Source organism: Mus pahari, chromosome 16 (assembly GCF_900095145.1).
Source record: "Mus pahari chromosome 16, PAHARI_EIJ_v1.1, whole genome shotgun sequence".
Lineage (NCBI taxonomy): Eukaryota > Metazoa > Chordata > Mammalia > Rodentia > Muridae > Mus > Mus pahari.
The window spans coordinates 34,652,798-34,663,013 of NC_034605.1; positions in this window are offsets into that span (position 1 = coordinate 34,652,798).

The following is a 10,216-nucleotide window of genomic DNA, read 5'->3' on the forward strand; positions in this document are numbered from 1 at the left end:
AGAGAGACAGAGAGAGAGAGACAGAGAGAGAGACAGAGAGAGACAGAGAGACAGAGAGAGAGACAGAGACAGAGAGAGAAAGAGAGAGGATGAGAAATCACAGGTGGCCTGTGGTGCTGAACTGAACTGAACTGCATGAAGTGAACTGGGAAATTTGGTGGTACTATGATCATCCTGGAAATCTTGGGTTTTATGGTTGTGTGCTAGCTATGTAGGTAGATGATGTAGAAGTGTAAGCTAAATAAACATTTTCCTCCCCAACATACTTTGATCATGGTGTTTCATCACAGTAATAAAAACCCTATGACTCACATATAGGAACATATTAATACATATACCATAAACTCTACAAAGCAGCACACCATATACACCAATACACCCCACATATACACATACCACACACATACACATCACACATACTGCATACATAACATACATATACTGCTCATACACCATATACTTGTTATGGATACCATACATATACATACTCCCCACATATCACACACATATATCCCACACACATATCCCACACATTATACATACCACACACACACATAAGATGTACCAAACATACCACATATATCATATATACCAAACATACTATACAGCATATATTCTTTATACATGCACACATACTGTATAAAGGCAACATGTATCATACACACACAAGAACACACCACACACCACTATAGACATACAAAGAATATTTTCAATTGTGATAAAATATTAGCAAATCTGGAGTCTGGGTGAAGACTATTCAGAAGGAATATTCTTTTTCTTTTTTGTATCCTTTTGGTAATTTGTCTATAATTTGCCACTGTTTTGAAACCAAACTTTAAAATCATGTTAGCTAAATTTTTATATATCTACATTCAATTTCTTTTCAAATGCTGCTGGGCAGGTGGCTCGTGATTTGTGGGAAGGAATTCCAAGCAGTGCCTGTGTACCCTCCTAACTGAATGGCATCAGCATGTTTGTAACACGCAGACCAGTCTAGCCAGAGTACAGACTCCACCAGCATCGGGATGGAGATGTGTGTGAAGCAGGGGAGTTTGCCCTGTCCCTTAGTCCTGCAGCTGAAGAAAACCCAGCAACACAGGGGGGATGAGAGTCAAAGACAGCTCCCTCCACAGGAGCCCTGCACGAGGGAGAGAGCCTAACCTCACCTGAGGTGGAGAAACCTGATTGCCAGCGGCTGATGCCCTCCCTGGGTGGAGCCTAACCACATCAGGCAAAAAAGGCAAAAGGCAAATTGGAAAAAAAAAAAAAAGCCTATTGTTCAAGTTGTAGGCAACCCCTTTGTTTCATTACCTGCATTCAATTTAGAGTGTTTTATGGAGTTCAGCACGGGATCCCTCTTATTACATTCTTTAGAAGGCAACTTTGCTTTATGCTGGGACACCTGTCCACATGAAAGTCCAAACCCCCCCCCCTTTTTTTAACAGTCTTCAAACAACCTAGGGCACACAGCTGGCTGGCCACAGCCTGCTGGAGGGACAGCTGTGTGGCTGACAGAACTGGCACCCGCACAAGACATGTGCATGGCTGTAAACAGGAATGGATCCCCTAACCTTTATGAGTCAAATATTTATTTTTAGAATATTAACAGAATCAAAAGAATCGCAGAGGTCTTTTAATTTTAAGTCAAAACACACTGGCATGCGGCTTTTAAGACACTTTATTTAACAGGGTAATCTTAAATTGAGGGCGAAACAAATTCAGGAACATTAAGGATTTCTTGCCCAGTATATACAGCACTGAAGGAACATTTTAAAAGAAATCTTTAATGCTCTATAAAAGATGTAACAAAATCCTTCTTGCCATAAAATGTCCTCCAGATATCGATGAGTACAGTAAAAACTCTCAAGTATGTGTATGTCAAAAGCTCTGAGTGTATGGTATTCTCCGCCTTCCCCTCCCCCTCCCCTTCCCCCCCTCCTTCTTCTTCCTCTCTCTCTCTCTCTCTCTCTCTCTCTCTCTCTCTCTCTCCCTCCCTCTCTCCCTCCTTCCCTCTGTGAGCTTGTGTACGTGTATATGTTTGAGTCTATAAGCCTCATTGCATCTCCATTCCTTTCTCCTTCTCTCTTCCTCCTCCTCCCCCTCCCCCTCCTCTCCTTCCTTTCTCTCCTGTGTGGGTAGAACATATGAGCTGCTGTGGCTCAGTTGGTAAGAGTACTTGCCCCCAGCTAAGTTTGGTAGCTTGTGTTCAATCCCCTAATCCACATGGTAGAGGAAAAAAACCAAGTCCTCCGAGTTGTCCTCTGACCTCCATATATACACTGTGGGTCAAGTGTGTGTCACCCTGGTCCCTACTCTCCTATCGGTAAGGTATATATGTTCTTCTGTTATGGTCACAAGGTGGGTTCGGCATTCGAGCCATCCTATCTGTGTCTCCTCAAGGAAGGGATGATACTGACAGTAAATGGGATAACCCAGACACATCTCTCCACTAAACAAGCGCTTTTCTGTTTAGATCCGCTTGCCCACAATCACCCAAACGCTCACTGTGCACTGCAAGAGATGAGAAAAGAAATTGGGGCTTTGCTAAGCTACAGGTTGATGGATAACTCACAATGGCTTGCAGGCCAATTTATTGCTTCTCAAATGCAGAGTTGATTCTGAGAAATTCAGGATGATAATGATGATAATAATGAGTACAGTGCCGCTGTGGTAGAACGGATGAATCTTACCACCAAGACAGATGGAGAAAGGATTCTCTCTGTCATAAGCGCCTGCACTGTAAAACACGTCTCTTTTATTTTTATGTATTTGCTGGCTTTTGACACAGCTCTTGCTATGTAGTCTGACTGCCCTTGGACTTCCTGAGTCTCCCTGCCCTGCTGCCTAAATGCTGGTGTCACAGGATTGTGTGACTGTGCCTGACTGTTTTTACTTCTAAGTCACTGTTATTACAACATTACACTGACTATATTTAATCTGATCTACATTAAATATATCTGAACTACATTCTATGTTCAAGAACATCTCAATGACATGAACTATATTTTATGAGTTATCTATTATGGTTAGAATCAGCTCCTATTTATCCAGAATCAAAATGATCAGAAAATCTACCATCAAAAATCATGGCATTGTTTTTATTTTTAGCCATATACCTATCTGTTATATGCTTATAGCTTTTCTTTTTTTTTTAACTTATTTTATTTGATATTTTCTTCATTTACATTTCAAATGCTATCCTGAATGTCTCCTATACAATCCCCCAACCCTGCTCCCTGGCACACCCAATCCCACTTCTTGGCTCTGGCGTTCCCCTGTATGGGGCATATAAAGTTTGCAAGACCAAGGGGCATCTCTTCCCAACGATGGCTGACTAGGCCATCTTCTGCTATATATGCAGCTAGAGACATGAGCTCTGGGGGTACTGATTAGTTCATATTGTTATTTCACCTATAGGGTTGCAGACCCCTTCAGTTCCTTGGGTAATTTCTCTAGCTCCTCCATTGGAGTCTCTGTTTTCTATCCTATAGATGACTGTGGGCATCTACTTCTATATTTGCCAGGCATTGGCATAGCCTCACAAGAGATAGCTATATCAGTTTCCTTTCAGCAAGATCTTGCTGGCATATGCAATAGTATCTGTGTTTGGTGGCTGATTATGGGATGGACCCCCAGGTGGGGCAGTCTCTGGATGGTCCATCCTTTTGTCTTAGTTCCAAACTTTGTCTCTGCCACTTCTTTCATGGGTATTTTATTCCCTATTTTAGGGAGGATTGCTGCTTGTGGACGTTGTACATCGTGGTGCGGAGCCTAGTGCGCACCACGATGTACAACGTCCACAAGCAGGAAAGGGAAATTTGAAAATTCATCTGGAATAATTATAAAAAACCTAGTATAGCAAAAATTATTCTCAACAATAACAGAACCTCTGTGGGAATCACCATGCCTGACCTCAAGCTGTACTACAGAGCAACTGTGATAAAAACTGCATGGTACTGGTACAGTGACAGACAGGTAGATCAATGGAACAGAATTGAAGACCCAGAAATGAACCCATACACCTATGGTTACCTGATCTTTGACAAAGGAGCTAAAACCATCCAGTGAAAAAACGACATTTTCAACAAATGGGTGCTGGCACAACTGGCTGTTAGCATGCAGAAGAATACGAATTGTTCCATTCTTATCTCCTTGTACAAAGCTCAAGTCTAAGTGGATCAAAGAACTCACCATAAAACCAGAGACACTGAAATATATAGAGGAGAAAGTGGGGGAAAAGCCTTGAAGAAATGGGCACAGGGGAAAAATTCCTTATCAGAACAGCAATGGCCTGTGCTGTAAGATAAGAATCAACGAATGGGATCTCATAAAATTGCAAAGCTTCTGTAAGGCAAAAGATACTGTCAATAAGACAAAGAGGCCACCAACAGATTGGGAAAGNATTTTTACCAATCCTAAATCTGATAGGGGACTAATATCCAATATATACAAAGAGCTCAAGAAGCTGACTCCAAAAATTCAAATAACACCATTAAAAAATGGGGTACAGAGCTAAACAAAGAATTCTCAACTGAGGAATACCAAAGGGCTGAGAAGCACTTGAAAAAATGTTCAACATCCTTAATCATCCGGGAAATGCAAATCAAAACAACCCCTGAGATTTCACCTCACACCAGTCAGTATGGCTAAGATCAAAAATTCAGGGGACAGCAGATGCTGGCGAGGATGTGGAGAAAGAGAAACACTCCTCCATTGCTGGTGGGATTGCAAGCTTGTACAACCACTCTGGAAATCAGTCTGGCGGTTCCTCAGAAAACTGGACATAGTTCTCCCGGAAGATCCAGCAATACCTCTTCTAAGTATATACCCAGAAGATGTTCCAACTGATAATAAGGACACATGTTCCACTATGTTCATAGCTGCTTATTGCTTTTCAATAAGAGCTCCACACACTCACCATGAGTCACGTGTCTTTCTTTCTTTCTTTCTTTCTTTCTTTCTTTCTTTCTTTCTTTCTTTCTTTCTTTCTTTCTTTCTTTCTTTCTTTTTTTCTTTCTTTTTTTTCTTTCTTTCTATCTCATTGATTGCTGTATAGTTACTACACAGCTTGGGTAAATCAAAACGCTGATTCTTCAGAACAAGTTGCTTGGCATGTTATTGCTATGTTTGCCTTTTGTGGGATATCTTAAAAATGAGGCCAGCACTGACTTCTATTATTGAAAGCACCACAGTCTGTCCTCTTTCGGGTTCATTTGAAAGTATACAGAAAAAAAATTCATAACGAGATAATTGTTTTTCCTCTCATGAATTAAAGAAAGGCTTCTTGTATCAGGAAGGGAAACAGAATTCTGTACCCTTCTGGATGACTTCACAAAAGCTGGCAATTCAAAACTCCATGGGCAAGGCTGGGAATTGCACTGCAAGGTAAACAAAGATCTAACACATACCCCCCGCCGCTGGAAATGAATTCTTTCAGAGGAAAACAGACTATGCCCGTCACAATGACATCAGCTTATTGTAACCTTCCCTCAGTGTAGACAAAATAACCCATAGGCCTCTCAGATCTGCCCGTGAGTCACCTTTTCTGTACCCAGTGACTTCCTTCAGGACATCACACAGCGCTGCTTTTGAATGGTGCCTTTCAAATAGATTGTTCCCTAACTTTAGGTTCACGGGAATGTCTCCCTGATGGGCAGTGGCTAGTGGGTAGGGAACACCTGCAGTTCCCTGGGCTACCCTAGGGGTGGGGTCGAGGCCTCTGGACACTGCCAGCTATGATTGTATCTATGATCTTTCAGGACATTCTTACAGTTCTTTGAAAATCTCGTGTATTTCTCCTGCTGATTCTATTTTTTACATATTCCTGTGGAGTTTTCAAATGGGTTCTTGTGACAGGGAGAATACCAGCGTGTTTGTTGGGTTTATCCTTCATGAGCTGCTTGCCAGGCAGATAGGACCTTGAAGCAAGAAGTTCTCTTTGGCACAAAAAGACTTTGCTGTTAAACCCAGAGTTAGGCAAGTAAGCTTCTCTCTGGATTAGAAAACAGAACATTTCACTTGCTCTGTGCATAGCACTCATTACAAGAATCTCCCCAACTGGAGTTTTTGAAATCAGAAATTAGCATCACTAAGATGCCACAAATGGAAAATTCCATACTTGACCTCAAGTGATAGATGATAGTCAGTCACGGGCACATTGAAAATGTGATATAAATTACCTCATGCTGTGACACATGAATGAATTTCATAGTGAAAGATGGGCCCCAACTCTGATATCTAGCAACACAAACCCTAACTCTAAGAGAGCGGGGTGATCCTATATGATGAATCCCTGAGGCACCCTGCATATGATTGGTACTTGATGCTGTTTGTTAAGTGAATGCATGACAAAATAAGTACATCTTTATTAAACTCAGTCTAAGGGACTCACGGAGAGACAGGAAAGACTATTAGCTGCTCTGTAGTTCTGAGTTTAGAGGAAGGAAGTTTGGATCTAGACTGGTTCTGCTACTTGTTTCTGTTCTGTGAGATGTTAAGGTGAAACCCATTATTTGCTCCAGCTTGTCCACTGACCAACAATGCCCATTACTCCCCAGTGAATACACCAGTATACACTGTGCTGTGTAAGAGGATTGTTCTACCAGCACTAAGAGGTGGGGGAAATTCCACTCAAAGATGCAGCCTCCCTCCTTCTCAGGAACGGCTCTTTCCATCCACTCGTGCCCAGTCTGGGCAAGAAATACCTGTTGGGCAGTGTTCCATGCATAGATATTCTTCCCTCTCAGCCCTTTGGGAAAGAAGCCCCGTTTCTACGGCAGCTTTCTGAGCTCCAGGGAGGCCAGCGGCTTCTTGTTTCTTGAGTGGATTTGAGAGCACAGCATCCGGCAGGCCACAAGAGGACAGCAGTGTCTTGAGCTCTGGCTGCTGCTCCCTCCTCTGGCTTCTCCCCAGGAACAGAGAGAGACCATCTGGCTACCTGGGTGACTTAAGACTTGGTTTCATCACCTTATTCCAGCCCAGGAATGGGAAGAGATTTTTACTGATGAACGAGTTGGAAAAAAAACCCAGGGCAGTTTCTGCATGCCAAGTTGTTATTTTCCCTTTCTTCCAGACTGCTCTGACGTAATTATCTCTGATATCACAGAGCCTCACTGGGGACCTAAAGGGAAGAAGTAAGCTCTACTGTCTCGGAGCCTGTCTTGCCAGAACCGGGGTGATTTTTAAGACCTTCACTTTTAATGCATTTCAGACTGCAGAGTTGTCACCTCCATGTTACAAGCTACCCCCGCCACTTTAATTCACTAAACTCATGAAACTTGGACTCGTGGCTTGCCCCCCCCTTAGATGTTTTATTTGTAAAACATTTCCTGAATGCCTGGTTGGAATGTGTACTATATCCAGGGAATAGAAATATGAACAAGTATAGTCTGGGTTGAAACATAGGCGAGAAGGGACATGTGAACCGATAAATAACAATTCAATTTTCTAGCATCTAACTTCACGTCACACAGGCAGGCAAGGACCAAGCTGGGACTTCGAAGTAGAACCCAAGTGCAGGCCATGCTAGGACTCACTACAAGTTTTTCTTATGGAAAAAGATAGTTGTAATGGGCTCTCGCTTCATAGACCTGTTCTTCAATAAGTATACTCAATAGCTCATGCAATGTTTGCATGAGTTAGGAATTGCGTAAACTCCTTTCTATGCACAGGACCCTTCTGTTCTCTCTGATTCAAATATTTACTCTAATTAGGAAAGATTAGATCTATTTTTTAAAATTTTTATTAGCTGATGAATGTACTGGAAAGACCCAGGATGGTTTCTGCATGTTTTCTTGTTCTCCCAGATTCTTCTGTTATCACTGTGTCCTCTGTTACTGCAGAGCTTTACTGAGAGTCAGGGCCTGAGTCCTGATCCCCACTGAGGCTCCTCCTAGGACAAGAGGGACCATCTAGCTTCCTAAGTAAGAACACATAGATGCTTGGGAAACAGATACAGTTTGGGAAAACAAACTAAGTCACCCGAAGCCTCACAACTAGGCTGTAGATCCCAAAGCCAGAATATTGGTCCTGATGCTCAATGCTATGAGTTTCCTCCCACCGTCAGAATCTTGTATGGCTTCCTGCATTTCCATCTGGACACTCTTGGACCCAAGGATCTACTCCACCTGTGCTTTTCCTAGGCCAGACTCTGGAAACTTTCAACAGTGAAGCCTTAGGAAGCCACACAGTCAGGAAGCCACATAGTAGCTTCAGTGATATGGGAGGGTGGGAACATTGTCAGCCTCTGGATCTGTAGCTCCGAATGAATCAAAGCCCTTCACCAGCTTATCGATGGCTGCGGCTCCTTTGGCCCCACAACAGCTCTTATCACACAGGTCACTCTAAACAAAGGCAGAGTCTGCATTGCTGGTTGCAGTAGTATTGCGCCTAGTCATAGACCCATCCAGTAGAATTCGTTATAAGTAAAAGCATAAGTGTTCACTGAAGAGCAAAGCTGATGACTGCCCCTGCCTCCATTACCTCTATGTAGTGAGCAATCCATGGTCCCCACCAGAGCTGGAGCGTTGTAAACATGGATGTCCTTCATAAAGCCTTAACATCCTTGATTGCATGGCCACACAGAAAGGGGCCTAATTTCTCTACCCAAAGCAGCAGCTGTAACATTCCTTTCCTTCCTCCTTCACCCATTTCCTTACCCCTTTCCCCTCTCCCTCCACCATTTCTTTTTTACTCCCTTCCTCTCTAATTCTCTTCCTTTAGCCCTTCATCTCTTCCTTGGGATCCCAAGGAAGACTGGTCAAACAGTCTTGCACAGGCTAGCTAAGAGAGATAAGGGGTCTGTGATTGACTTAACCTCAGCCTTTCTTTTGTTCTTTATTCTTTAACTTCCACTGTCTGGACAATAAACCACAGATAGAGGCCACAGATACTATTTTATGGCAGTCTTGTCTTGAAGCCATTGTTTTTCATTTGTACTCTTGAAAGAACAAAGTTCTAAGTACAAATTAAAAATACATGCACAATGACAGGTGGGTGAGTAGAATCTGGCATTTAAAATTCCAAGGCAGAATGTCTACCTGAGCCCTGAATGATGTCACATGCCAGCACATGGGAGTGGTTGCAGACTGGACTTCTCAGCACATTCCACTTGGACAATACACCTGACTCTACTGCTTTGTTACCCATTAGCTACTCCATTAGGCATTGGGAAGAGGACTCAATAGATGTCAAGGCTCTCTTACCTCTGTGTAATTCCTTTGTGTTGATAGACAAGCTAATTCTTTGGTGCAAAAGTTCTAGAAGGGGCTCAAACGGTTCAGGTTGCTGTTTTGTGTGCACCAGTGCCTCCAAATTGAGTGTCCTTGCAGGAACAACATCTGTGGGATCCCTCAAGAAGACACTAACCTGGATTGGCTATAGAAGACCTTGCTGGCTGACTAGCCTTACCCTGAGGTTTCTTCGTAACCTGTATCCCTGGAAGCTGACCTTATTTGAAATTTCCACATCCCTGGCTCTCCTGAGGCTATAGTTGTGACAATTATTTTGGGGCTTTAAAGGCATAAGTAACTTGTCAAATTTGTAACTGAGTATCTGTGTGTGTGTCAAGAATGCTACACATTAAGAGACGGACAAATAATCTTCTTCTCATCAAGAGAAATTGACAAAGCCACCAAGGAGATGCATTAAGGTCACCTCCTAGGACCTGGTGAGAACCTACCCAGGAGAGGCAGGGTAGGGGGAACATCTGTAAAGAGACAAGACTTGGTTCTAAACAAAAACAAACAAACAGATATTGTTTGAGTGGCTTGCCTTTATACATTTCTATGAATCATGTGTGTGCAGTGCCTGTCCAGAATGGGGCATCTGATCCACTGGAACTGGAATTATAGACAGTTATGGGCCTCCATATGGTTGTGCTGAGAATCAAACCTGAGTCCTCTAGAAGAACAAGTGCTATTAAACCCTGAGCCATCTCTCAAGTCCCAAGTTGATTCTTGAAAGATGGTTAGTTGGGTAACTAAAGGGGAGGTGGATATACCCTCTGGCAGAAGAAAAGCCTGGATGGCCTGAAAATTGGGGTGCTCAGCAGACAGGTCTAGGCATGCCTTGCTATGCCTTGGGAAGCAAGAACAAGTAGTGGTCGTGTAAAGTGTCATAGGCACGAGACATAGGAGCCAGAGTGGGGAAAGAAAGAAAGAAAAAAAGAAAGAGAGAGAGAGAGAGAGAGAGAGAGAGAGAGAGAGAGAGAGAGAGA